This window comes from Moschus berezovskii, chromosome 12 (genome assembly GCF_049115385.1).
Source record: "Moschus berezovskii isolate FMDL1 chromosome 12, NW_MosBer_1.0, whole genome shotgun sequence".
NCBI classification, from domain to species: Eukaryota; Metazoa; Chordata; class Mammalia; order Artiodactyla; family Moschidae; genus Moschus; species Moschus berezovskii.
This window is the reverse complement of record NC_142471.1, coordinates 56,994,121-57,021,420: the sequence shown is the minus strand read 5'-3', so window position 1 is coordinate 57,021,420 and position 27,300 is coordinate 56,994,121. Positions and strand designations below refer to the sequence as shown.

At 40.1% G+C, this 27,300-nt stretch overlaps 1 long non-coding RNA gene and 1 other non-coding gene across 2 annotated transcripts in view; both read right to left on the bottom strand.

The window, feature by feature from the left end:
- Positions 1-9,142: 9,142 nt before the first annotated feature.
- Positions 9,143-27,300, bottom strand: part of LOC129555556 (uncharacterized) — a 35,117-nt gene continuing 16,959 nt past the window's right edge. Inside the window, exons 2-3 of the long non-coding RNA XR_008685778.2 lie at positions 13,883-13,984; positions 9,143-9,427 (exon numbers count right to left, since the gene is read on the bottom strand). This is a non-coding gene — a long non-coding RNA (uncharacterized LOC129555556). The remainder of the gene's footprint in view (positions 9,428-13,882; positions 13,985-27,300) is intronic.
- TRNAE-CUC (transfer RNA glutamic acid (anticodon CUC)) lies at positions 20,984-21,056 on the bottom strand. The gene has a single exon. It is a non-coding gene; the product is annotated as a tRNA-Glu (tRNA).

Here is a 27,300-nt window from a genome sequence, read left to right as displayed (position 1 = left end):
CATTTCATAATTTGAAGCTTTCACATAAGCTTGGTAAGGTCCAAAATACTATGTCTTCAGTTAAAGCTGTAGTGTAGCCCTATGCAAGGATTCATTTTTTTAATGTAGCTTTATTGTTCTTACACAACTAACTCCTTATTCCCAAAAGATCACTACTATATTTGATAATTCTGAAAGGGTTTCAAAATTTGGTCATCACAAAAGCATTTGATTAACTTCCACCTGGCTTAAAAAATTTCCAGCAACTAAGATGTTTTTGAAAAAGGTAAGTATGAAAAACCCACATATCGTCTGTGAGAATACCTCTTTCAGATTGTTCTCTTCTGCCATTCTTACTCTCATCCGTCAGGGAATAGCACCCCTTGGATCATGGTTCTTCAAAAGAAATCAAGGCATGTTAGTGCAACTACATAATTTTTAAATTATCTGGAATCACTTGATCACTCATTACAAATGTATATAACATTGGTTTAGCTGAGGAAATAAATTATTCCCTTGTACAAATATCAGTTATATGTTGGCTACTTATAGCCAGCCTTTTTTTTTTTTTTAAACAATGAGGGAGTAGTACCCAGAGGAAATTTTTTACATTCACTTGAATAACAGACACTTTCCTTTGGCTCAACATCATGAAGAAATTTGGCAAGACTAAGAATGCTTATCTTGAACTTCGTGAAGTCAGGGTAACCAGAAGGTCCACAGCAGGGCATCTGGTTGTGAGATGTTTGGATCCAGCCTATCCACTGATGAGCTGTGTGGGCAAGTAGTTAACCCTCTCTTTAAACCCATTTTTCTCATTCATATGTGTGCTAAATCACTTCAGTCATGTCCGACTCTTTGTGACCCTATGGACCGTAACCCACCTCTGTGGCTCCTCTGTCCATGGGATTCTCCAGGCAAGAATACTGAAGTGGGTTGCCATGCCCTCCTCCACAAGATCTTCCCAACTCATGGATCGAACCCGCGTCTCTTATGTGTCCTGCATTAGCAGGCAGGTTCTTTACCACTAGCGCCACTTGGGAAGCCCTTTCTCACTTATAAAATAAGGTGAATGGTAGTTTTTACCTGCATACTTAAAAAGCTTAGCACAGGGGTTGATACACAGTATATACTTCATTAATGCTAGCTATACTGGGGAAAAAAAAAATAGATGTTTTTTTAAACTAACAGGTTAAATCAGTGATTTCTAACCTGGAATGTAGGGAACCCATTTTAGCATGAAAATATTACACAGGTTTCAATATGCTCGTCTACATCTACAGTCCCACATCCACAATTCTGAAATCCCAAACTCTTAAAATTTATCTTGATAATTCATTTCACAGAAAAAGTTGACTTGAACATAATTTATGACACTTTGGAGGTCTCTACACGTTGCAAAGAAATTAATGTGTTTGATTACAAGGTACTGCCCCAGACCCTACTAAGGGTGTTAATTAAGTAGGGAAGCATTCTGAATTTTGAAACACTTCTGGTGCCAAGAGTTTCGGATAAAGGAATTGTGGAAATATTTACTCGTATTCTTCAGTTTATGTATTCTTCATACATCTTTACACGGATTCAGAGTCCCTTTGTTGAGAACCATTGTTACAGGTAATTTATACTTGACATCATTCAGTTGTCCAAGGAATATTAAGAAGTTATTTTGTGCCAGGAAGGGGCACTGGGTAGCCTAGGAGGAACAGGTTACAACCGCTGCTTGTCAAGTGTGGGGAAGACAGACGTCTGAAACCACCCATATAATTTCAGGTGTCATTCATTCATTCACAAATATGCACAAGCAGTAAACAAAACACAGACCCATCCTCAGACAGCATACATTCTGGAAGGGAAGACAGATAACATTACTAATCACATAATGTTATATCTGTACTACAAAGAGGAAAAAGTAAGATAGAGGGGCCAGAGAGCAAGGTAATTCTATTCAGAAAATGAAAAGGAGAAATTTCTTTGGTTAGAGTGCTCAAAGACAACCTCTCTTGGGAGGTGATGCTGGAGTAGAGTTGAATAAAGTTGAGGACACACCATGGAAATACCTGGGAGAAATTCTTTGACTCTGGAAAATGTCAGTGGAAGTGGTAAAGAACTGTAAGGAGACCAGCGTGCCTGGAGTCAACAATGGGCAGAGTGGTGGGAAAGGTGGTTCTGAAAGTAGCCATGGACTCGGTCCTGTTTGAAGTGCTCCAAGTGAGGGTAGAAAGCTGCACTTGGAGACATTGGTCCTCTCTCCTGGTTTTCATAGAGTCTTAACCAACAAGCCGAGAGCACCGAGCGGACCAGGAGGGGAGGGCTGCCCAAGCAGAGACAACAGGGTGAGAGAAGCCTTAAGGTTAAGCAGCCTTGCTTATTCAGGACACTGGATTCTGTCTGCTTCAGTCAGGCTGTGGTTCAGTTCAGTTCAGTTCAGTCGCTCAGTCGTGTCCGACTCTCCACGATCCCATGAATCACAGCACGCCAGGCCTCCCTGTCCATCACCAACTCCCAGAGTACACTCAAACTCATGTCCACAGAGTCGGTGATGCCATCCAGCCATCTCATTCTCCGTCGTCCCCTTATCCTCCCGCCCCCAACCTTTCCCAGCATCAGAGACTTTTCCAGTGAGTCAACTCGTCGCATGAGGTGGCCAAAGTATTGCAGTTTCAGCTTTAGCATCAGTCCTTCCAATGAACATCCAGGATTGATCTCCTTTAGAATGGACTGGTTGGATCTCCTTGCAGTATAAGGGACTCTCAAGAGTCTTCTCCAACACCACAGTTCAAAAACATCAATTCTTCGGCGATCAGCTTTCTTCACAATCCAACTCTCACATCCATACATGACCACGGGAAAAACCATAGCCTTGACTAGACGGACCTTGGTTGGCAAAGTAATGTCTCTGCTTTTTAATATACTATCAAGGTTGGTCCTAACTTTCCTTCCAAGGAGCAAGCGTCTTTTAATTTCGTGGCTGAAATCAGCATCTGCAGTGATTTTGGAGCCCAAAAAAACAAAGTCTGACACTGTTTCCACTGTTTTTCCATCTATTTCCCATGAAGTGATGGGACCAGATGCCATGATCTTTGTTTTCTGAATGTTGAGCTTCAAGCCAACCTTTTCACTCCCCTCTTTCACTTTCATCAAGTGGCTTTTGAGTTCCTCTTCACTTTCTGCCATAAGGGTAGTGTCATCTGCATATCTGAGGTTATTGATATTTCTCCCAGCAATCTTGATTCCAGCTTGTGCTTCTTCCAGCCCAGCGTTCCTCATGATGTACTCTGCATATAAGTTAAATAAGCAAGGTGACAATATACAACCTTGACGTACACCTTTTCCTATTTGGAACCAGTCTGTTGTTCCATGTCCAGTTCTAACTGTTGCTTCCTGACCTGCATACAGGTTTCTCAAGAGGCAGGTCAGGTGGTCTGGGATTCCCATCTCTTTCAGAATGTTCCACAGTTTATTGTGATCGACACAGTCAAAGGCTTTGGCATAGTCAATGAAGCAGAAATAGATGTTTTTCTGAAACTCTCTTGCTTTCTCCATGATCCAGCGGATGTTGGCAATTTGATCTCTGGTGCCTCTGCCTTTTCTAAAACCTGCTTGAACATCTGGGAGTTCACGGTTTACATACTGCTGAAGCCTGGCTTGGAGAATTTTGAGCATGACTTTACTAGCGTGTGAGATGAGTGCAATTGTCCGGTAGTTTGAGCATTCTTTGGCATTGCCTTTCTTTGGGATTGGAATGAAGACTGACCTCTTCCAGTCCTGTGGCCACTGCTGAGTTTTCCAAATCTGCTGGCATATTGAGTGCAGCACTTTCACAGCATCATCTTTCAAGACTTGAAATAGCTCAACTGGAATTCCATCACCTCCACTAGCTTTGTTAGTAGTGATGCTTTCTAAGGCCCACTTGACTTCACATTCCAAGATGTCTGGCTCTAGGTCAGTGATCACATTATTATTAGGCTGTGGTTAGTGAGAGAGAAACCAGATACAGGAGAGAGGGAAACAGCCAGATTCTGAAAGGACTCGTATTCTGCATTAAGGATGTTGGTCTTTTCTGTAGTCAGTGTGGAGCCGTCAGAGAGTTTCAAGTAAAGTGAAACTAGAATTAATCTGGCTTCAGTGATAGGAGAGCAAAATGTCCTATTAAAGCGAGTAAACCGGCTCTTGTGCTTTTGAATACATATGATTCCATTATGTTTATTTCCTCTATTGTGCCAAACCTCGTGCAGGAGCTGCTTTAGTGGACCACAGTTCTCTGTAACTAAGATGGTTATATAAACTCTTGAGCATCTTCCCACAGGACAAAGGCTACGACTAGTAGCTACAATTCTGTTGTGATTCTGTTTAGTGAGTGGGAAGGTTTCACCATCAGAGATTACAATAAACTCCATTACTGGTAAGAACTGTTTAGAGAGAAGGCACTTTTCCTCCCAGTGATCAGAAGATGATCCTTCCAAATTTGTTGAAGAAGATTTAATGAATGCACATTTTCTACAGGGTCTTCCAGTTACTCATTCATTCTCTCTTCATCTATTTAATTTTGACTGAATGCCTATGATCCAGAAGGCACTGGGTAACATTTAGAATACATTCTTTTGTGAATAAGACAAGATCCCTTCTTTCATTTGGCTTCCATTCTGGTGAGGAATAATTGACTTTAATCAGAGACCAATAAATAAATGAGAAAATAATCAGATAGTGATAAGTGCTACAAAAGAAACAGGGTGATGTGATAGGAAAGAAAAAGACTTCCTTTAGTCAGTAGGCGTATGCTCAGTCGCTTCAGTCATGTCTGACTCTTTGCGACCCTACAGATGTACCGCGCCAGACTTCTCTGTCCTTAGGATTTCCCAGGAAAGAATACTTGAGTGGGTTGTCATGCCCTCCTCCAGAGGATCTTCCCAACCCAGGGATCAAACCCACGTTTCCTGTGTCTCCTGCACTGCGGGCAGATTCTTTACCCACTGAGTTGCCTGGGAAATCAGATGGGCATGAAATACAAATATGATTAAGTTATGGCCTCAGCTTCTAAGGAATGCCAGTGAGTTCATCTTGCTTTTGTTCATTATCACCACCTCCATGAAAATGAAAGATATTTTGGGAAAGCAGTTTGATGGCTAACCTATTTTGTAAGCTTTGAGTACTTAATTTAGTTCTCTGACCAGGGCTTGAACCCACAACTCATGGATGCGTGGAGTCTTAAGTACTGGACTACCATAGAATTGCCTCATCTCAGAGTCTCTTATAAAGCTTCTTGAAAATTTAGGAATAAAAATTTAAGAAAGGATACATTATAAAATTTGAGAATGATAATTAATTTGGGACATTCACAAATATGTGAAAATTAAACAATACACTTCTAAGTAATCAATAGGTCAAATAAGAATCACAAAGAAAACAGAAAATACACTGAAATCAATGAAAATGACAACACAACATGCCAAAACTTTGTTGCATGCAGTTAAAGCAATGCTTAGGGAGAAATTTATAGCTATAAATATTACTTGACCATAAAAAGGAATGAAGTACTGGTATCACAACATGGATTAATCTGGAAACTACTATGCTAAGTGAAAGGGGCTAGTTTCGAAAAACAATCTGCCTTCAATGCAGGAGACCCAGTTTTGATCCCTGGGTCAGGAAGATCCCCTGGAGGAGGGCATGGTAACCCATTCCAGTATTCTCACCTGAGAAATCCCATGGACAGAGGAGCTTGATGGGCTATAGTCCATGGGGTCACAAAGAGTCAGACATGACTGAGAGATTAAACCACCACACAATATAGAGACAGAAAGTAAATATAGAGACAGAAAGTGGTTTCCTAAGTCTAAGGATTTGGAGAAAATGAGTTACTGCTCATTGTTACAAGGTTTCTTTTTGGTGATGAAAATGTTCTAAAATTGACTGAAGTGATGCTTGTACAACTCAGAAACCACTGAGTTATACATTTTAAATGAATTAATTAAATGGCATGTAAATTATATTTCAGTACAGCTATTTTTCACAAATAGGTTACATTTGAAAGTTGAAAAAAATCCTTTATATATAGCACAAAAGTGAAATTATGTTTGTTAATTGGATATTCTTTATTTTAACCTATGGTGTCATTTCAATTTCATAAAATAGTCTACTCATTATATTTGGGAGTGTGAAGTTAAGTGGGCCTTAGGAAGCATCACCATGAACAAAGTTAGTGGAGGTGATAGAATTCCAGCTGAGCTATTTCAAATCCTAAAAGATGATGCTGTTTGAACGTGCTGTACTCAGTATTCCAGCAAATTTGGAAAACTCAGCAGTGGCCACAGGACTGGAAAAGGTCAGTTTTCATTCCAATCTCAACGAAAGGCAATGCCAAAGAATGTTCAAACTACTGCACAATTGCACTCATCTTACACGCTAGCAAAGTAATGCTCAAAATTCTCCAAGCTAGGCTTCAACAGTACGTGAACTGAGAAATTCCAGACATTCGGACTGGATTTAGAAAAGGCAGAGGAACCAGAGATCAAATTGCCAACATCCATTGGATCCTAGAAAAAGCAAGAGAACTGCAGAAAAACATCTGCTTCACTGACTACGCCAAAGCCTTTGACTGTGTGGACCACAACAAGCTATGAAAAATTCTTAAAGAGATGGGAATACTAGACCACTTTACCTTCCTCCTGAGTAATCTGTATGCAGGTCAAGAAGCAACAGTTAGAACCAGACATGGAACAATGGCTGGTTCCAAATTGGGAAAGGAGTATGTCAAGGCTGTATATTTCACCCTGCTTATTTAACTTATATGCAAAGTACATCATGCGAAATGCCGGACTGGATGATGCACAAGCTGGAATTAAGATTGCCTGGAGAAATATCAATAACCTCAGATATGCAGATAACACCACCCTTATGGTAGAAAGTGAAGAGGAACTAAAGAGTTTCTTGATGAAAGGGAAAGAGGAGAGTGAAAAAGCTGACTTAAAACTCAACATTCAAAAAATGAAGATCATGGCTTCCAGTCCCATCATTTCCTGGCAAATAGATGTGGAAACAATGAAAACAGTGACAGATTATTTTCTTGGGCTCCAAAATCACTGCAGATGGTGACTGTGGCCATGAAATGAAAAGATGCTTCCTCCTTGGAAGAAAAGCTGTGACCAACCTAGACAACATATTAAAAAGCAAAGACATTACTTTGCCAACAAAGGTCTGTTTAGTCAAAGGTATGGTTTTTCCAGTAATTATGTATGGATGTGAGAGTTGGACCATAAAGAAAGCGGAGTGGCAAAGAATTGATAGTTTTGAACTGTGGTGCTGAAGAAGACTCTTGAGAGTCCCTTGGACTGCACGGAGATCAAACCAGTTAATCCTAAAGGAAATCAGTCCTGAATATTCATTGGAAGAAGGACTGATGCTGAAGCTGAAGCTCCAATACTTTGGCCACCTGATACAAGAACTGACTCACTGGAAAAGACTGTGATGCTGGAAAAGATTGAAAGCAGGAGGAGAAGGGGATGACAGAGGATGAGATGGTTGGATGGCATCACTTACTTAATAGACATGAGTTTGAGCAAGCTCCAGGAGTGGGTGATGGACAGGGACGACCTGGTATAGGGTTGCAAAGAGTTGGACTTAATTGAGCAACTGAATTGAATTCTGTTGTACCTTCCTTGAATCATCACATTTTCAGAGACAACAACCAAATGCATTTAGTCAAATATGTGTCAGAGTTGATGTGGTAACAATAATAAATGCCAGCAGCCCCAGTCCTAGTTTTCTCCATTTTCTTTTTTTTTTTAACAAATGAATTTCTCTTTTAATTTTTGCTCTTACAGCTTAAGAAGAGTTTTAATTTTCCCCTTTGGTTGTAAAGCAACTAGAAAGAATTGGATCTTTTTAATATTAGACTTTTTCTTCTCTCTTTGCTTCCCTCTGCCTTCCCTCTGTTCATGAAATTTCCTGCTGCTATTCTAACCAGGTTTGGCATCTAAAAAATTCTTGCCATTTGCCTGCCATAATGTGTCTAATGAATTATGTCTATTTTAGCATGTTCCATAGTGAGGCAGGTGGTATATGTCTTCTGTATCTTTAAGAGCTACATAAATTGTAATTTTAAAAGAAAACTTAAATTTTGAAATAATTGCTTTTTCATTAACTACTCAAGTTAACTTACCCTGACTGGTTAATATTTTTTCACGGAATGTTCTCAGACTACATTTTCTAGCATTTATGTTGTGCGTACGTGCTTGTGTGTGTGTGTGTGTGTGTGTGTGTGCGCGCGCGCGCAGACATGCTGCACTGGGGAAGAGATAAAGCCCAGTGTTAATCCTGCCAGGAATGCATCTGGAATTTATACTAGAACTATAATTTACACAGAGTATATTTTTAAATTCAATACTTGAACAGTTTGTCAAATGTCACATTATTTTAAAAATAGGCCAAGAGTATTTTTGTGTTAAGTTCCATGAGTGTGTGGGTTGAAATTAGGCAAGTTAAACGGGACCGTGAATGTTAAACAGGAATATTTTTAAGCAGTCTCCTTTGGGGTTTGATTACTATTTATGTTGGAATTATAAATTTTGAAACAAGCAGTCACTCTTGTCTGTCTGTTCATGTGCCAACATCAACATTGAATTTATCAAGTAGTTATTTATGCAATGTTTAGACAAGCAAAATGAAATGGAGAAGGGAGGCAATTATCTGTAGTTCTTACCCACACAGCTTTCAGTGACGGCAGAGAAAATGGCTTGGTTGTTGAGAACAATTGAGTTTTGTTGACTGTACCCTGAATATTCAGTTAATTACACACTTCTCCCTGTCCTTTAGCCTGTGTTTCTACAGCCAATGCCTGACCTTAGCTGCCCTGACCTCACAGCCTCAACCATGGTCATTAATTAACCATGATGACTACTCAGCAAAATCAGGCTGGAGGAATATCTGTGCATCACAAAGTTAGTCTCAGAGAACCTTAAGGACCATTTCATCTGTGGCATAATCTGTTTTCATGGCCATAGAGAAAGACATTGAATATGACCAAGATATAACCACCCTTTGATATAAAAAAAATCAACCTTTCTAAAAGGGTTTATGACATTAAGATTTGCTTTAAAAAGAAAACACCAAATTGTATCTAGTTTTTGGATGCCAAGCAAATTCCAAATATATTTGCATACAAACTTTAAGATTTATCAACTCATTATATAATGCTAACTATTGATCAATTGTTGCTCATGTTTTTTTTCCCCCCATGGTATAGTTTAATTATAGAACAAAGTATGAAATACCAGTCAGGAACAATCTTTAAAAAGTAGCAAAAGTAGGCAACATAAAAGCCAGAGAATCTGAAAGGCATATTCTTGGAGACATCAGTTCAGTTCAGTTCAGTTCAGTCGCTCAGTCATGTCCGACTCTCCGCGACCCCATGAATCACAGCACGCCAGGCCTCCCTGTCCATCACCAATTCCTGGAGGCATCAGGGAAAACAAATTTTGATATTCATTAATGACCAATTTCATTGAAAAATGAATTGGACATTATAGCCCTTATTAAACAAAGCATAATTATTGTGTTATTCTAATTGTTAATTAGGTTTATTTATACTCTAGATTAGTTTTTAATTTATTTTTAATTGGAGGATAATTGCTTTACAATGTTGTGTTGGATTCTGCCACACAACAACGAAAATCACCCGTAGGTATACGTATGTCCCCTACCTCTTGAACCTCCCTCCCACCCCCGCCATCCCATCCCACCCTTTAGGTTGTCACAGGGCACCGGGTTGAACTCTCTGTGTCATATAACTGCTAATGTTTTAATGTCAGCTTATTGATTCAGTGCTGCAAAAGAGAATCTGGAAGCAATAATAGAATCTTACATTTCAACTCAGGGGAAATTAGTTTTGATCGTTCAAGTGGTAAGTTGCAAAACTATGCTAAAAGCTTCACCCAAAGCAAGTATGAGAAGGGGAAATTACACTTTATGCTTTTATTCTCATTTTTAATTCCTAAATAAATGTTGAACAACTGTTTAGGGAATATCAGTCAGGAAGGAGTCAATTTATTAGCCTGCTTTGAACTCTTGTGAACTCTCACAGTTTCTGACCCGGCACTGGATGAAGGAGGAGAGATTGGGACAGAGATGACCTTTAACACTCTTTCAAACCTGCATTTCTGATTCTAAGAATCAGACACTGAGCCTGCCCTTTATAAAGTTATCACTTTTACGAGAAAAAAAAAGTGTTAACACAGAAAAGAATTCATAACAAGGACAGTTCTGAGGATTAAGCCTTTCATGTGCCTGGCATTCCATGTACGTAACCTCCTTTAATGTACCCAGCATATGAACACGGTGGGCATTCCTGTCTCCACTTCACAGAAAAGATCAAGGCTTGGAGAGGTAAAGGAGCATACCCATCATCATGTACCAGTCATCAAGAATTTTGAAATGGCCTTCTGGGAAAAATCAAGGTTTCCCTGAGTTCAAATGATCCAGGTATTTGCTTCCATTTTCCGAAAGGGATTGCATATAGACACAATATCTGACTATGTAGCTATCACTGGTATCATTCATCTTATTGAAATTTCCTCATGCCCAGGCTCAGACTTTCACATTGGCTGATCTGAGGTCTCAGTTCAAGGGCTTTCCTTCTTTGTTATTCAGTTAATATTAACATTCTGCTACTTGGCCTTCTCTCTTTTCTTTTTGTCATACTTCCCCACACTTTACACAAACATTGATGCTAGACTTGTGCATCTAGAGTTCTTAAAAAACAGAAAACAAGAAACTTACTGACGAAAAACTTTTCTGAGGTTAAAATAATTTGTGTTTCATCTGGTCCAAGAAGAAATACTTGGATCTACAAAACACTGACTTGTCATCGTGAAGACTCATGCCAAAATTATTTTTGTAAAATGGAACAATTATTGACTTCTATATCAATTTCCTCTATTATGATTTGAAATAAATTCTATTCCAGTCAATCCCTTACACTTCTTAGCTCTGATATGACTTAGAAAACTTATATTTCTCATGAAACAGTTCATCTTAAGGTGATTTTTTTAACCAGTTGTTCAATTATTTTGAAAGAGAGGTATATAGAAATTTTGGTATTTGGCTTTTAGTATTTCTCATTAGATTTAAAATATTTAGTTTCAGCAAGGAAAACTTTTTTCAATAGCTAGTATTTAAATGACATTATTTTTGTCTTGATTATGATTTATATTAGGAAGACCTTGTCTTCTAAATCCACTGCCATCCTTAAAGATAGTTAGAAGAGGAGTTCTTTATTGAGTTATTTTTATTCCTATTCAACATTTTTGTCCTTAGAAATGATGTAGGTCAAAGACAGTTTTCTTTTTTCAAATGAAATCCTACGTTCTCAATAACTTCAGTTCAGTCGCTCAGTCGTGTCCGACTTTTTGCGACCCCATGAATCACAGCACACCAGGCCTCCCTGTCCATCACCAACTCCCAGAGTTCACTCAAACTCATGTCCATTGAGTCGGTGATGCCATCCAGCCACCTCATTCTCTGTCGTCCCTATCTCCTCCCACCCCCAATCCCTCCCAGCATCAGAGTCTTTTCCAGTGAGTCAACTCGTCGCATGAGGTGGCCAAAGTATTGCAGTTTCAGCTTTAGCATCAGTCCTTCCAATGAACACCCAGGATTGATCTCCTTTAGAATGGACTGGTTGGATCTCTTTGCAGTCCAAGGGACTCTCAAGAGTCTTCTCCAGCACCACAGTTCAAAAGCATCAATTCTTCAGCGATCAGCCTTCTTCACAGTCCAACTTTCACATCCATACATGACCACGGGAAAAACCATAGCCTTGACTAGACAGACCTTGGTTGGCAAAGTAATGTCTCTGCTTTTTAATATGCTATCTAGGTTGGTCATAACTTTCCTTCCAAGGAGTAAGCATCTTTTAATTTCCTGGCTGCAACCAGCATCTGCAGTGATTTTGGAACCCAAAAATATAAAGTCTGACACTGTTTCCACTGTTTCCCCATCTATTTCCCATGAAGTGATGGGACCAGATGCCATGATCTTCGTTTTCTGAATGTTGAGCTTCAAGCCAACCTTTCACTCTCCTCTTTCACTTTCACTTTCATCAATAACTTAGCCCAGCATAATTACTAAAATAATTGTATCATCTCAGATGTCAGGTGGCTTTTATAGAAGGAGAGGCTCAGGATATAGAGTATGTTAAAGTGTGACGTAGGCCAACATACCTCAGAATAACCTGGAGGGTTTACTTAACATGACTCTTTGTGAGGGTGGGGAGGTTGCTTCTCAGTGGTAAAGAACCCGCCTGCCAATGAAGGAGATGTAAGAGACACAGGTTCGATTCCTGGGTTGGGGAGATCCCCTGGAGAAGGGTATGGCAACCTGCTCCAGTATTCTTGCCTGGAAAATCCCAGGGACAGAGGAGCCTAGCAGGCTACAGTCCATAGGGTTGCAAACAGTCAGACATGACTGAAGCGACTTAGCACACACACATGCAGGACTATTTGTGGACCTCCCCCAGACTGCTCATGACTGAATCTTTGGGATTGGGGTCCTAGAATACATTAAAAAAGATCTTCTAATCGTTAAAAACCTAAAATTTGAGACTCACTGTCTTAACAGTTACGTTACCACTAACATTAAAAATCATATCCACACTTAAATGAGACTTCCTGATTTTCTGGCAAGTCATACCTAGTTGTAGGAAAGCAACGTTGTTTGAAGATCAACTATGGGTTAAATAAACCCAACTGCTGTCTGTGTTCAAAATGATGGCACCACATAGTTGTCAATCCACCATGGCCACTACATAGCAACTGCTACTGCTGCTGCTAAGTCACTTCAGTCGTGTCCGACTCTGTGTGACCCCACAGACGGCAGCCCACCAGGCTCCCCCGTCCCTGGGATTCTCCAGGCAAGAACACTGGAGTGGGTTGCCATTTCCTTCTCCAATGTGTGAAAGTGAAAAGTGAAAGTGAAGTCACTCAGTCGTGTCCGACCCTTAGCGACCCCACGGACTGCAGCCTACCAGGCTCCTCCATCCATGGGATTTTCTAGGCAAGAGTACTGGAGTGGCTTGCCATTGCCCTCTCCGACATAACAACTGACGGCCTTCAAATCAACAGACGTAAGTAGTACAGTTTAATAGTTGGGTTTTCAGTTGCTATTCCACTCCCACATTTTTCTAATACCTCCTGTGGTGTTCTGAGTTTAGTTTTTAGGAAAGAAGGTCTCTTAGCTGGGCAGTTATTCCTCTTAAGATTGTCAGAAGTTTGTCTCGAATGAGATGCAGTATCCTCACTCCAAGTATGGAAGCAACAAAATACATCTTCATCAGGTCAGCCTGCACTTAATTCTGCTGTCATCTCTGGTTACTAAATAAATACTTTGCATTGTGGAAGTGCTCTGGAAACTTTAAAGACAATTTGCACAGAAACTTAAAGATTTCATCTCTCCCCCAAAGACCTTTATACTAACTGACAGAGACAACACTGTATAATTATTTCACACTGTGGGAAAATAGCGATTATACCTTGCAATCATGTAGTCTTTCTTCACCTAGTTCAGTTCAGTTCAGTCACTCAGTCGTGTCCGATTCTTTGCCACCCCATGAATCACAGCCCGCCAGGCCTCCCTGTCCATCACCAACTCCCGGAGTTCACTCAAACTCATCCATCGAGTCGGTGATGCCATCCAGCCATCTCATTCTCTGTTGTCCCCTTCTCCTCCTGCCCCCAATCCCTCCCAGCATCAGAGTCTTTTCCAGTGAGTCAACTCTTCACTTAGGGGTCCTCCAAATTTTCTCCAATAGCAATGACAACAATCTATGACAAAAAACTCAGTTTTCTAACAGCATGTTCATAGAGGTCTCCATGACAGAAGTTAGTAAATTCAACAAGTACTTATTAGTCACCTCTCAAGAGCCTGGTGCTTGTGTTTGGTCCCCAATCTGGTTTCTGGGTTGGCAGAATCCAGGTCTCTCTCATTATCTTGAAAAATGTCTTTGCACTTCCTTCTGTTGAGAAAATAAAAGTCATTATTACTTCCTTTTTAAAATTTTTATTGAAGTATATAGTTGATTCACAATGTTGTGTTAGTTTCAGGTGTACAGCAAAGTGATCAGTTACACATATACATATATCCACTTTTTTTTTTTTTTAGATTCTTTCCCATATAGGCCCTTACAGAGTACTGAGTAGAATCCCCTGTACTGTACAGCAGTTCTTATTAGTTATCTATTTTATATATAGTAGTGTGTATATGTCAATCTCAGCTTCCCAGTTTATCCCTTCAACCCCCATATCCCCCATAAGCTTGTTCTCTACTTCTGTTCTATATATAAGTTCATCTGAAGCCGTTCTTTCTTAGGTTCTACATATAAGTGATATCATGTTATTTGTCTTTCTGTGTCTGATTTACATCACTCAGTACGACAATCTCTAGTTCCATCCATGTTGCTCCAAATGGTCCTATTTTGTTCTTTTTGTGACTGAGTAATATTCCATTGTATATATATATTTATCACATCTTCTTTATCCATTCCTCCTTTGGTGGACGTTTAGGTTGTTTCCTTGTTCTTGCCATTGTGAAATGTGCTACAATGAACATTGGGGTACATGGATCTTTCCAAATTATGGTTTCCTCTGGGTGTGTGCTCAGGAGCAGGGTTGCTGGATCATAGGCTAGTTCTTCCTTTAGTTTTTAAGGAACCTCTGTACTGTCCTCCATACATGTTGGCTGTACCAACTTACGTTCCCACCAAGCGGGCAGGTGGTGGTTGTTGTTCAGTCACTAAGTTGTGCCCAACTCTTTGTGACCCCATGGACTGCAGCATGCCAGCCTCCTCTGTCCTCCGCTATCTCCCAGAGTTTACTCAAACTCACATTCATTGAGTCAGTGGTGCTATCGAACCGTCTCATTCTCTGTTGCCCCCTTCTCGTTTTGCCTTCAGTCTTTCCAAGCATCAGGGCCTTTTCCAGTGAGCTGGCTCTTCCCATCAGGTAGCTGGCCAAAGTATTGGAGCTTCAGCATCAGTGCTTCCAGTGAATACTCAGGGTTGATTTCCTTTAGGATTGACTGGTTTGTTCTCCTTGCAGTCCAAGGGATTCTCGGGAGTCTTCTCCAGCATCACAATTCAAAATCATCAATTATTTAGTGCTCAGCCTTCTTTATGGTCCAGCTTTCACATCCATACATGACTACTGGAAAAACAATAGCTTTGCCTATACAGACTTTTGTCAGCAAAGTGACATCTCTGCTTTTTCATATGCTGTCTAGGTTTGTCACCAGAGAAGGCAATGGCAAGCCACTCCAGTACTCTTGCCTAGAAAATCCCATGGACGGAGGAGCCTGGTAGGCTGCAGTCCGTGGGGTCGCTACGAGTCAGACCTGACTGAGCGACTTCACTTTCACTTTTCACTTTCACACATTGCAGAAGGAAATGGCAACCACTCCAGTGTTCTTGCCTGGAGAATCCCAGGGACTGGGGAGCCTGGTGGGCTGCCGTCTATGGGGTCGCACAGAGTCAGACACGACTGAAGCGACTTAGCAGTAGCAGTAGCAGCAGGTTTGTCACAGCTTTCCTTCCAAGGAGCAAGCATCCTTTAATTTCATGGCTGCAGTCACCATGTGACTTTGGAGCCCAAGAAAATAAAACCTCTCATGTTTCCACTTTTTTCCCCTTCTATTTACCATGAAGTATGGGACCAGATGCCATGATCTTAGTTTTTTTAATACTGAGTTTCAAGCTAGCTTTTTCAGTCTCCTCTTTCACTCTCTTCAAGAGATTCTTTAGTTTCTCTTCACCTTCTGCCATCAGAGTGGTATCATCTGCATATCTGAAGTTGTTGATATTTCTCCCAGGAATCTTGATTCCAGCTTGTGCTTCATCCAGCATGGCATTTCGCATGATGTACCCTGCATGGAAGTTAAATAAGCAGGGTGATGATATATGCAGCCTTGTCATACTCCTTTCCCAATTTTGAACCAGTCCATTGTTTCATGTAAGGTTCTAACTGTTGCTTCTTGACCCACATCCGGGTTTCTCAGGAGGTGGGTAAGGTGGTCTGGTACTCCCATCTCTTGGAATTTTCCAAAGTTTGTTGTGATCCACATAGTCAAAGTCTCTATTTAGTGTAGTCAATGAAGCAGAAGTAGATGCTTTTCTGGAACTCCCTTGTTTTCTCCATGATCTAACAAATGTTGGCAATTTCATCTCTGCTTCCTTTGCCTTTTCTAAACCCAGTTTGTACTTCTGGAAGTTCTCAGTTCATGTACTGCTGAAGCCTACCTTGAAGAATTTTGAGGATTACCTTGCTAGCACGTGAAGAGTGCAGCTGTACGCCAGGAGGGGCCCCCTTTCTTCTCACCTTCTCCAGTATTTGTTATTTGTAAACTTTTAAATGATGGCCATTTTGACTGGCATGAGGTGATACCTCATTGTAGACCTGATTTGCATTTCTCTAAAAATTAGTAATGTTGAGCATCTTTTCATGTGCTTTTTGGCCATCTCTTCTGTTTTAAAATAAGTAGTGTTCACTATGAATTGAGAAAAGAGGAACTGCTCTAAATTCTTCAGGCTCAGGAATGTCAAAGTTCCCAAATGACTGTGAGTCACTTATTCACTTAGGTATTTATGTTTCTTTACAAAGCTCTATTAATTTCCAGCATATCCTGAAATCCTGTTATTTTGAAAAACCAGTACCATATTAAATTAAAGATCATTAAAATAAACATTGTTTTCACTCTTACTGCGTAACTGTTAAAAATTTACTCCCTGGGGTAATTTAATTTATCTAGATCTAGAAGCATGTTTTCTTCCCACTTAGTGAGGTGATAGCGAAGTGAAAATATAAAGGAAAAAAGCCCATTTTTGGTTTTTGCTTTGTATACACTCTATTATTCTGAAAGGTCCATCATTTTGAAAGTTTAAAGTATATGAATCATTTCACTGCAAATGTATATACATGAGTCTACATCCATGTCTGTAGAGCTGTTTCATGACTTTAAATGTGTTCACAGATTGCTTATATCTTTTCATTAATAAATATTTATATTATATTAAAAAACTCTAAAAATAGAATACAAATGAACTTATTTCCAAAACAAAAAGAGACTCACAGACATAGAAAACAAACTTATGGTTACCAAAGAGCAAAGGAGGGTAAGGGAAAGGATAAATGAGTAGTTTGGAATTAACATGAGGCTTAATTCCAGGTGGTGCAGTGGTAAAGAATCCGCCTGCCAAGGCAGGAGACATGGGTTCAATCCCTGTGTTGGGAAGAACTCCTGGAGTAGGAAATGGCAACCCACTCCAGTATTCCTGCTTGGAAAATTCCATGAACAGAGGAGCCGGCAGACTGCAGTTCATGGGGTTGCAAAGAGTCAGACACAATTGAGCAACTGACCATGGGATTAATATACACACGCTCTACATATGAAACAGTTAACTACAAGGACATACTGTATAGCACAGGAAACTCTACTCAATATTTGTAATAACCTATAAGGGGAAAGACTTTGAAAAAGAATATATATATATACACACACACACATATATGTGTATAACTGAATCACTGTGCTGTACAGCTATAACGAACATGATGAAAGTGAAAGTTGCTCAGTCATGTCCAACTCTTTGTGACCCCATGGACTATACAGTCCATGGAATTCTTCAGGCCAGAATACTGGAGTGGGTAGCTTTTCCCTTCTCCAGGGGATCTTCCCAACCCAGAGATCAAACCTAGGTCTCCTGCATTGCAGGTGGATTCTTTACCAGCTGAACCACAAGGAAAGCCCAAAAATACTGGAGTGGGTAGCCTACCCCTTCTGCAGCAGATCTTCCTGACCCAGGAATTGAAACAGGGTCTCCTGCATTGCAGGAGGATTCTTTACCAACCCGCTATCAGGGAAGCCAAACGAACATGATATTGTAAATCAAATATACTTCAAGAAAGCAATTTTTTTAATTAAAAAAACTCTATTCAAAGCATGCTTTTATTAATTGTTGCATTTCTTGCAATTATGACCTCCTTCAACTTCCTTGTAGCACTTAAACAAAGAGTCAACAGGGATCCCCAAAAGATTTTGACATTTGAGCCAATCACATCACTTGGGCCAAGACCCTTTGTTCTCACAAATGCAGCTGGCTGTTCTAATAGTTGGCTGTCCACCCAGCCCACCAAGCAGGGGTGTTTTTCAAGACTGTGAGGAATATATCTACTTCCAGAATCAACACTGCATAGTGATTATTTCTCTCTCTTTTTATTTGTTTCATTTCCCCCATTATTTTCAATAAACTTCACTTTCCTGAAGGAAATGATTTAGGAAATAGGGATCATTCTTTCAAAAAAATAAAGCTAGCATTTTAATTCCCCAAAGGCAGGGACGATAAAGAACATTCCAATCACATGACCGCACCACATTTTTGTGTTTAAGTAGGAGTTATGATGGTGATTAATAACACACTAACTCAAAGAGTCAGCTGGCATGATTAGGAAGGGCAAACTTTTCTGGTTTAGTGAGGAAACCGAATAAGCATGGAATTGACCTTTGCATTCCATTCTACTCAAAAAAGGTTTTTTCTAGCCTTTTAAAAACTCTTCATACTTCTTTTCCATATCATACGTGAAATTAGATACTTTACAAATGTACTATTAACAAAATTTCATCTTGGCAGCTGGTTTAAATATTTATTTAAAACATGTAGCAGCTGTGGCAGTCAGAATTCAAAACAGATGGCAGGACTATATTGGTACCCTGTGTTATTGGCAGAAGTGGACCATTTGAACTTTCTGAAAATCTTGCTGCTTTGAAGTTTGAGGGGCCGTAATTTACCCACTTTTCCTCTGTCCTTAGGGGAGCACAGAGCTGTTCAGGGACACTAACTCAGAAATCATGACTCTGAAGATGTGTACATCTGTTGAGGAGAGTGAGTGTAAGCGGTAGGTGCCCACAGGGTTTTCCCCTCCCTCTCTTTCCAGCTCACTCATACTGTCAGGACACTTACTTTGTTTTCTGAGTCTCCGGAGACTTTCAGCTGGCACACATTCCCACACTGAGACAATTCAGGATAGAAGACTGTGTGAAGGCAAAATGCAAGGTCCCAGCGTTTCTCTGCCAGCGTCAGCTATTAATGATCCAAAAGTCCATATCTTGGTAGAATCACATTTTAAAACTCAGCACAGGATCTGGCACCTGGTATTAACAGGTACTCAGTATATCTTGAACAACTGAATGCTTCCTTCAGCTAGCCTTTCCTCAGCCTTTTGTCTTTTTTTAAATTGGAAGTATAGTTTATTTACAATGTTGTGTTATTTCAAACAAAATAACAAAGTACAGCAAAGTGATACAGATATATATATGTATGTATATATATATATATTGGGAGAAGGAAATGGCAACCCACTCCAGTGTTCTTGCCTGGAGAATCCCAGGGACGGGGGAGTCTGGTGGGCTGCTGTCTATGGGGTCGCACAGAGTCGGAAACGACTGAAGTGACTTAGCAGCAGCAGCACATATATATATGTATATATATATATACACTTTTTAAAATTCTTTTCCATTATAGGTTATTATAAGATATTGAATATAGTTTCCTGAGTGAAATCAGAAAGAGACAAATGCCATATGATATCATTTATATGTGGAATCTAAAATAGGACACGAATGAACTCACCTATGAAACAGAAACAGACTCACAGAGAACAGACCAGTGGTTGCCAAGGGAATGGGGGTAGGGGAGGGATGGCGTGGAAGTTTGGGATTAGCAGATGCAAACAATTATATATATATATATGTATAACTGAATCACTTTACACCAGAAACTGACACAACACTGTAAATCAAGTATATACTTCGATAAAATGAATTTAAAAAGTATAAATCACATTTGTTTTGCCAACTTAAAAATTATAAAAATAACACAACCTCCATGTAATCATTCAATAACACATCAAATAATTCCTATTTCCTCTTTTCCACTCTTCCTGTCTCGCCAGAGGGAAGTACTGATGGCAATTCAGCACATACACTGCCAAGTTTCTCCTGTTCAATTACATTTATAGGCACTCATGGAAATATATCATTTCAATAACATAAATTAATTATGGATGCATATTAGAAATATAAAAATATTTTAATATTTTCAGAAATATAAAATATGCATGGGAAGACTAAGTCTGAAGTTCAAGAGAAGGTTATGAAAGAGCTGCCCTCGGCTCTCAGCACGCGGAGTGTGAGAGTTCACTTGCAGCTATGTGTCTGCTGCTGAGAGGTGAGAGCTCCTTTCAGAATATGAGCAGCTGGTCTCACTGCTAGCACAGGCGCCAGCAAGACGCGCACTGCTGCACTGACCGGACTTCATGGCACACTGTTTAAATTGAAGCTGAGTTCTCTGCACAGTGTGTGGGTTTCCACCAAACTCCAGCTCTGAAACCAACTTCTCTGGGAGGCTCCCTGCACGGCCCCCCTGCCCCGGCCCCCACCATGAAGTGCGTTGCCCTTCTCCAGTAGGCAGAGTACAGGCGCACTTGGTTTTCTTGTGCTTTGCTTTATTGCACTTCACAGAAGCTGCATTGTTTAAGAACTCCAGGTCTGTGGCAACCCAGCATTGAACAGGTCGAGTTGTGCCATTTTCCCAATAGAATTTGCTCATTTGATGTCTTTATGTTGCATTTTGGTAATTCTCACAACACTTCAAACTTTTAAAATTATTATTGTATTTGTTATAGTGCTGTTGACACTGATCGTTGATGTTACTATTGTAATTGTTTTGGGGGCACCGAGAACCTTATCAAAAAATGTTGTGTGTGTTCTCACTGCTCCAACAACGGGCCATTTCCCATCGCTCCCCCTCTCCTTGGGCTTCCCTGTTCCTAAGATACATTCCATAATGTTTCAATTGGCCATATTGAAATTGGCCAATTATCAATCCTACAATGGCCTCCAAGTGACAGGAAAAGATGCCCGTTTCTCACTTCATTTTTCTCCCGCCATGCAACTTGTGAGATCTTGGTTCCCTGATCAGGGATTGAACCTAGGCCCTCAGCAGTGAGAGTGCTGAGTCCTAACCACTGGACTGCCAGGGAATTCCCCAAAGATACACGCCTTTCACTTTAAATCAAAAGCTAGAAGTAATTAAACTTAATGAAGGAGGCATGTTGAAAGCTGAGTGAATCAGTTATACATGTACATATATATATATATCTCCACTCTTTTTAAAAAGATTCTTTTCCAGTATAGGCCATTACAGAGTATTGAGTAGAGTTCCCTGTGCTATACAGCAGGTTCTTACTAGTTGTCTATTTTATATATATAAATGTGTATATGTCAATCCCAATCTCCCAGTTTATCCCTCCCACCCTGCCAAGAAAAGTTCTTAAAGAAAATTAAATGTTACTACAGTGAACACAGGAATGATAAAAAAGTGAAACAGTCTAATTACTGACATGGTGAAAGTTTTAGTGATCTGGATAGAAGATCAAACCAGCCCCGACATTCCCTTAAGCCAAAGCCTAGTCCCGAGCAAGGACCTAACTCTCTTTAATTCTGTGAAGGCTGAGAGAGATAAGGAAGCTGCAGAAGAGAAGTCTGGAGTTAGCAGGGATTGGATCATGAGGTTTAAGGGGGAAAAGCCATCTCTATAACATAAAACAGCGGCAAGGCAAAACAGTAAGCGCTGATGTAGAAGCTGCAGCAAGTCCTCCAGAATATCGAGTTGTGATAAGGAATGAAGGTAGCTACACTAAACAACAGATTTTCAATGTAGCTGGAAAAGCTTTCTGTTGGAAGAGGGTGTCATCTAGAACTTTCACAGATAGAGAGGAGAAGTCAATGTCTGACTTCATAGCTTCAAAGAAGAGGGTGACTCTCTTGTTAGGGACTAAGGCAGCTGATAACAGTAAGTTAAAGCCAATGCTCATTTGCCATTCCAAAATCCTGGAGCCCTTAAGAACCATGTTAAATCTACTCTGCCTATGCTCTGTAAATGGAATAGCAAGCCTGGATGATAGTACATATGCTGACAACATAGTTTACTGAATATTTTAAACCCATTGTTAAGAACTACTTCTTCAGAAAAAAAGATTCCTTTCACAATATCACTGCTCATTGACAAGACACCAGTCATCCAAGAGCTTTGATGTATATGTATAAAGAGATTAATATTGTTTCACACTGTGATGCAACATCCATTCTGCAGCCCGGGGATCAAGGAGTAGTTTTGACTGTCTTATTATTAAAGAAATACATTCCATGTGGCTATCACTACCATAGATAGTGATTACTCTGAGTGGATGTAGGAAAAGTCAACTGAGATCCTTCCGGAAAGAATTCAGAGTATGAGAATTCATTCCTTTTCATGGTTAACTAAGTTACTCTATATATTTTATTTGCAATTTATTGTAGGTATATGGCATCTGCCTGATTTTACCACTAGATGGCATTACTTTCTTGGGAATTTCCTGGTCTGTCTCAGTATTAGTGAAATTAAACTGTAAAACTGTATCAGTTCAAGAACTACTTTCACTGCAAAGCCAACTGACTTCTAATGAATCAGCCATTATGGATGCTTTGACACCACAACATACAATAGGCAGTGAATCTGGCCATTATATGCTGTTACAAGTAACAGTGGCTTCTGTGGAGGTAGATACTACTTTTCAGATGTGTTTTGAAAATATCTATTTCATACTGAATTATTGTATCTTGAATCTGTTCATCAAGCTGGCAGTAAATGATAAAAACCCTGTTGAGACAGGAATAACAAAATATGATGAGTGATTTTGTAATGTCATTGTGAAATCTACACAATACTTGGTTTGATTATACACCTGGCTCTACCTATTACCTAAGGGACCATGGGCAAATCTCACTGGACTTGCTTAATCCTCTAGAAAGAGATGAAAGTAGATTAAAACCTTCCTTATGGGATTTTATGAGTATCAAATAAAAATGTCTGTGAAAGTACATTGTAATCTGGGAAACACTGCTAATTGTGACTAATTTTGAGGACTTAAAGATTCATACTCATTGGTGTTTATATTATGCATACAATTGTTATTTTCTTTAAGGAAGTCAGTGTAATTAAGCTCAAGGCTTCTCATGAATTTTAAGTTTAAAAAGCAACTCCACTTTATCATTCTGAGATTATTTGAAGAGTGGTCTGAGAAGATTCTGTGATGAATTCTAGCACTTTTAAGTAAGTGAACTTTGTGCTGGATACTCCTATTTTGTTTAGTTGTAAGAGGTAACTTTGACTTGATGGAAATATATTTTGGATGAGAAGCATTTGTCCTCTCTGGTGGTAATAATTCAGAGCTTCTTTTTACCTTTAGTGCCAGTTTACACATAATAACCCTTAAATATATTATTACAAATAAGTTCCATTTCCTAAAGAGAGTGTATAGGGTGAAAGTCATTCAGTCACGTCCGACTCTTTGTGACCCCATGGACTATATACAGTCCAAAGAATTTTCCAGGCCAGAATACTGGAGTGGGTTGCCTTTCCCTTCTCCAGGGGACATTCCCAACCCAGGGATCGTACCCAGGTCTCCCGCATTTCAGGCGCATTCTTTACCAGCTGAGCCACAAGGGAAGCTCCATTTCATATAGTTCTCCTTTATCTGACTAGGATTTTCTTTAGGGAAACAATAATTTTATTCTTTATTGAATTCTCACTACCAAATTTAGTGCCTGACAGTCAAAAACAAAAACAAAAAAACCCAACCAACCAAAGAAAAAAGAGTGTGTTGGTTGGATGCAAAATGAACAAATTGCTAGATACAAATATTACTACTAAAGATGCACAAAATATAGGTTTAAAATAGTTTATGTTTTAAATTATTAACAGCTTCTTTCAAAATTACCCATTCTCCCCTAGTTGACCTGATTGCTTAATTAAATCTTCCCAAGCGGTTAACATCTGTAGCATCTTTTGACAGATAAAAATCAAAGTAAGTAGGTAGTATTCAGAGGTTGGTCTACAAATGATTCATGTGACCTAAATTTCTTAAAATGTAAGCAATACAGAATACCCTGCATGGGCAGGAAGCACTGGGATCTTGAAAACAGAACAGGCAGAGGCTTGGGGACAAATGGATGAAACAAGATAATACACAAAGCACTCAACTCAGTACCTGGCTCCCAGCACCTCTGTGCTAATTAGGAAAAGACCCTTGTGGGCAGATGCAGCCCTACAGGGCTACAGGTGGCAAGCTGAGGGTGGACTGGATGATTGTCCCCAAGTTCTCTTGGGCCACAACCCTGCACAACACACAACCTGCAGAACAACTTTTGGAGGCCCTTGGGCTAGCTTTTGTCATCAAGAGACAGCATGACAGAGTAGTCAGCTTTTCCCAGTTTACCAGTGGGTACATAGTAGCACAGTAAGCTTTCCATGGCTTTACTCACTTGTGAAATGAGACAATACAGATATTCACTTCACTGGGTCACTATGCAGACAGAATCAGTGAATGGATGTAAAACACACATACGTGCATGGCACATGTATATATTTCACAGAATGTTAGGTATTATTATCAATATTGAACTAGTTCTCAAGAACAGACGAGGCAAAGTGGTATCAACTCTTTGATGACCTTGAGGCCTGGGGTTTAGGACAGTTAGGCTTTTAAGGAAGGATTGCTGCCTTCACAAAGCTCCTGGTCTTACAAAAGAGCATGAGCAGTTAAACCCTACACAGTTCAGTTCAGTTCAGTTCAGTCGCTCAGTCGTGTCCAACTCTTTGCGACCCCATGAATCACAGCACGCCAGGCCTCCCTGTCCAACACCAACTCCCAGAGTTCACTCAAACTCATGACCGTAGAGTCGGTGATGCCATCCAGCCATCTCATTCTCTGTCGTCCCCTTCTCCTCCCACCCCCAATCCCTCCCAGCATCAGAGTCTTTTCCAGTGAGTCAACTCGTCGCATGAGGTGGCCAAAGTATTGGAGCTTCAGTTTTAGCATCAGTCCTTCCAATGAACACCCAGGATTGATTTCCTCTAGAATGGACTGGTTGGATCTCCTTGCAGTCCAAGGGACTCTCAAGAGTCTTCTCCAGCACCACAGTTCAAAAGCATCAATTCTTCGGTGATCAGCTTTCTTCACAGGCCAACTCTCACATCCATACATGACCACGGGAAAAACCATAGCCTTGACTAGACAGACCTTGGTTGGCAAAGTAATGTCTCTGCTTTTTAATATGCTATCTAGGTTGGTCATAACCCTACACAGAACCATCCAGATTTTGGGCTGCAAAATTCTTCCTCAGAACTCCATGATCTTACTCACCACCTTCATCCCAGTGACTTCCACCCAGATGTTCAATACATACTAGTTGGTGAGTTTATGATTTAATTAAAAATGTCTAAAATCTTTGCTCTACGTCCAGTGTTGTCAGCTGGTTTGATGGTTGACATTGACAGTTTATTCTGAAGCCAAATGAGGCAGTTTTCTCAATCTCTTCTCTGAGATTATTTATGAGTACTTTCAAAATATTGAAGCATTCTTTAAAAACTTTCCAGATTGAACTTTTAATTAATTAATTAATTTGAAGTATCGCTGATCTACAGTAGTATATTAGTTTTAGGTGTACAACATAGTGATTCAATATTTTTATAGATTCAGTTCAGTTCAGTCGCTCAGTCGTGTCCGACTCTCTGTCACCCCATGAATCGCAGCACTCCAGGCCTCCCTGTCCATCACCAACTCCCGGAGTCCACCCAAACTCATGTCCATCAAGTCGGTGATGCCATTTAGCCATCTCATCCTCTGTCGTCCCCTTCTCCTTCTGCCCCCAATCCCTCCCAGCATCAGAGTCTTTTCCAGTGAGTCAACTCTTCGCATGAGGTGGCCAAAGTATTGGAGTTTCAGCTTTAGCATCAGTCCTTCCAATGAACACCCAGGATTGATCTCCTTTAGAATGGACTGGTTGGATCTCCTTGCAGTCCAAGGGACTCTCAAGAGTCTTCTCCAGCACCACAGTTCAAAAGCATCAATTCTTCGGCCATCAGTTTTCTTCATAGTCCAACTCTCACATCCATACATGATCACTGGAAAAACCGTCGCCTTGACTAGATGGACCTTGGTTGGCAAAGTAATGTCTCTGCTTTTTAATATGCTATCTAGGTTGGTCATAACTTTCCTTCCAAGGAGTAAGTGCCTTTTAATTTCATGGCTTCAGTCAGCATCTGCAGTGATTTTGGAGCCCAAAAAAATAAAGTCTGACACTGTTTCCACTGTTTCCCCATCTACATGCCATGAAGTGATGGGACTGGATGCCATGATCTTAGTTTTCTGAATGTTGAGCTTTAAGCCAACTTTTTTCACTCTCCTCTTTCACTTTCATCAAGAGGCTTTTGAGTTCTTCTTCACTTTCTGCCATAAGGGTGGTGTCATCTGCATATCTGAGATTATTGATATTTCTCCCGGCATCCTTAATTCCAGCTTGTGCTTCTTCCAGCCCAGCATTCCTCATGATGTACTCTGCATATAAATTAAATAAGCAGGGTGACAATATACAGCCTTGACGTACTCCTTTTCCTATTTGGAACCAGTCTGTTGTTCCATGTCCACTTCTAACTGTTGCTTCCGGACCTGCATATAGGTTTCTCAAGAGGCAGGTCAGGTGGTCTGGTATTCTCATCTCTTTCAGAATTTTCCATAGTTTATTGTGATCCACAGAGTCAAAGGCTTTGGTACAGTCAATAAAGCAGAAATAGATGTTTTTCTGGAACTCAGATGTTGGCAATTTGATCTCTGGTTCCTCTGCCTTTTCTAAAACCAGCTTGAACATCTGGAAGTTCACGTTCATGTATTGCTGAAGCCTGGCTTGGAGAATTTTGAGCATTACTTTACTAGCGTGTGAGATGAGTGCAAGTGTGCGGTAGTTTGAGCATTCTTTGGCATTGTCTTTCTTTGGGATTGGAATGAAAACTGACTTTTTCCAGTTCTGTGGCCACTGCTGAGTTCTCCAAATTTGCTGGCATATTGAGTGCAGCACTTTCACAGCATCATCTTTCAGGATTTTAAATAGCTCAACTGGAATTCCATCACTTCCACTAGCTTTGTTCGTAGTGATGCTTTCTAAGACACACTTGACTTCACATTCCAGGATGTCTGGCTCTAGGTGAGTGATCAGACCATCGTGATTATCTGGATTGTGAAGATCTTTTTTGTACAGTTCTTCTGTGTATTCTTGCCACCTCTTCTTAATATCTTCTGCTCCTGTTAGGTCCATACCATTTCTGTCCTTTATTAAGCCCATCTTTGCATGAAATGTTCCCTTGGTATCTCTAATTTTCTTGAAGAGATCTCCAGTCTTTCCCATTCT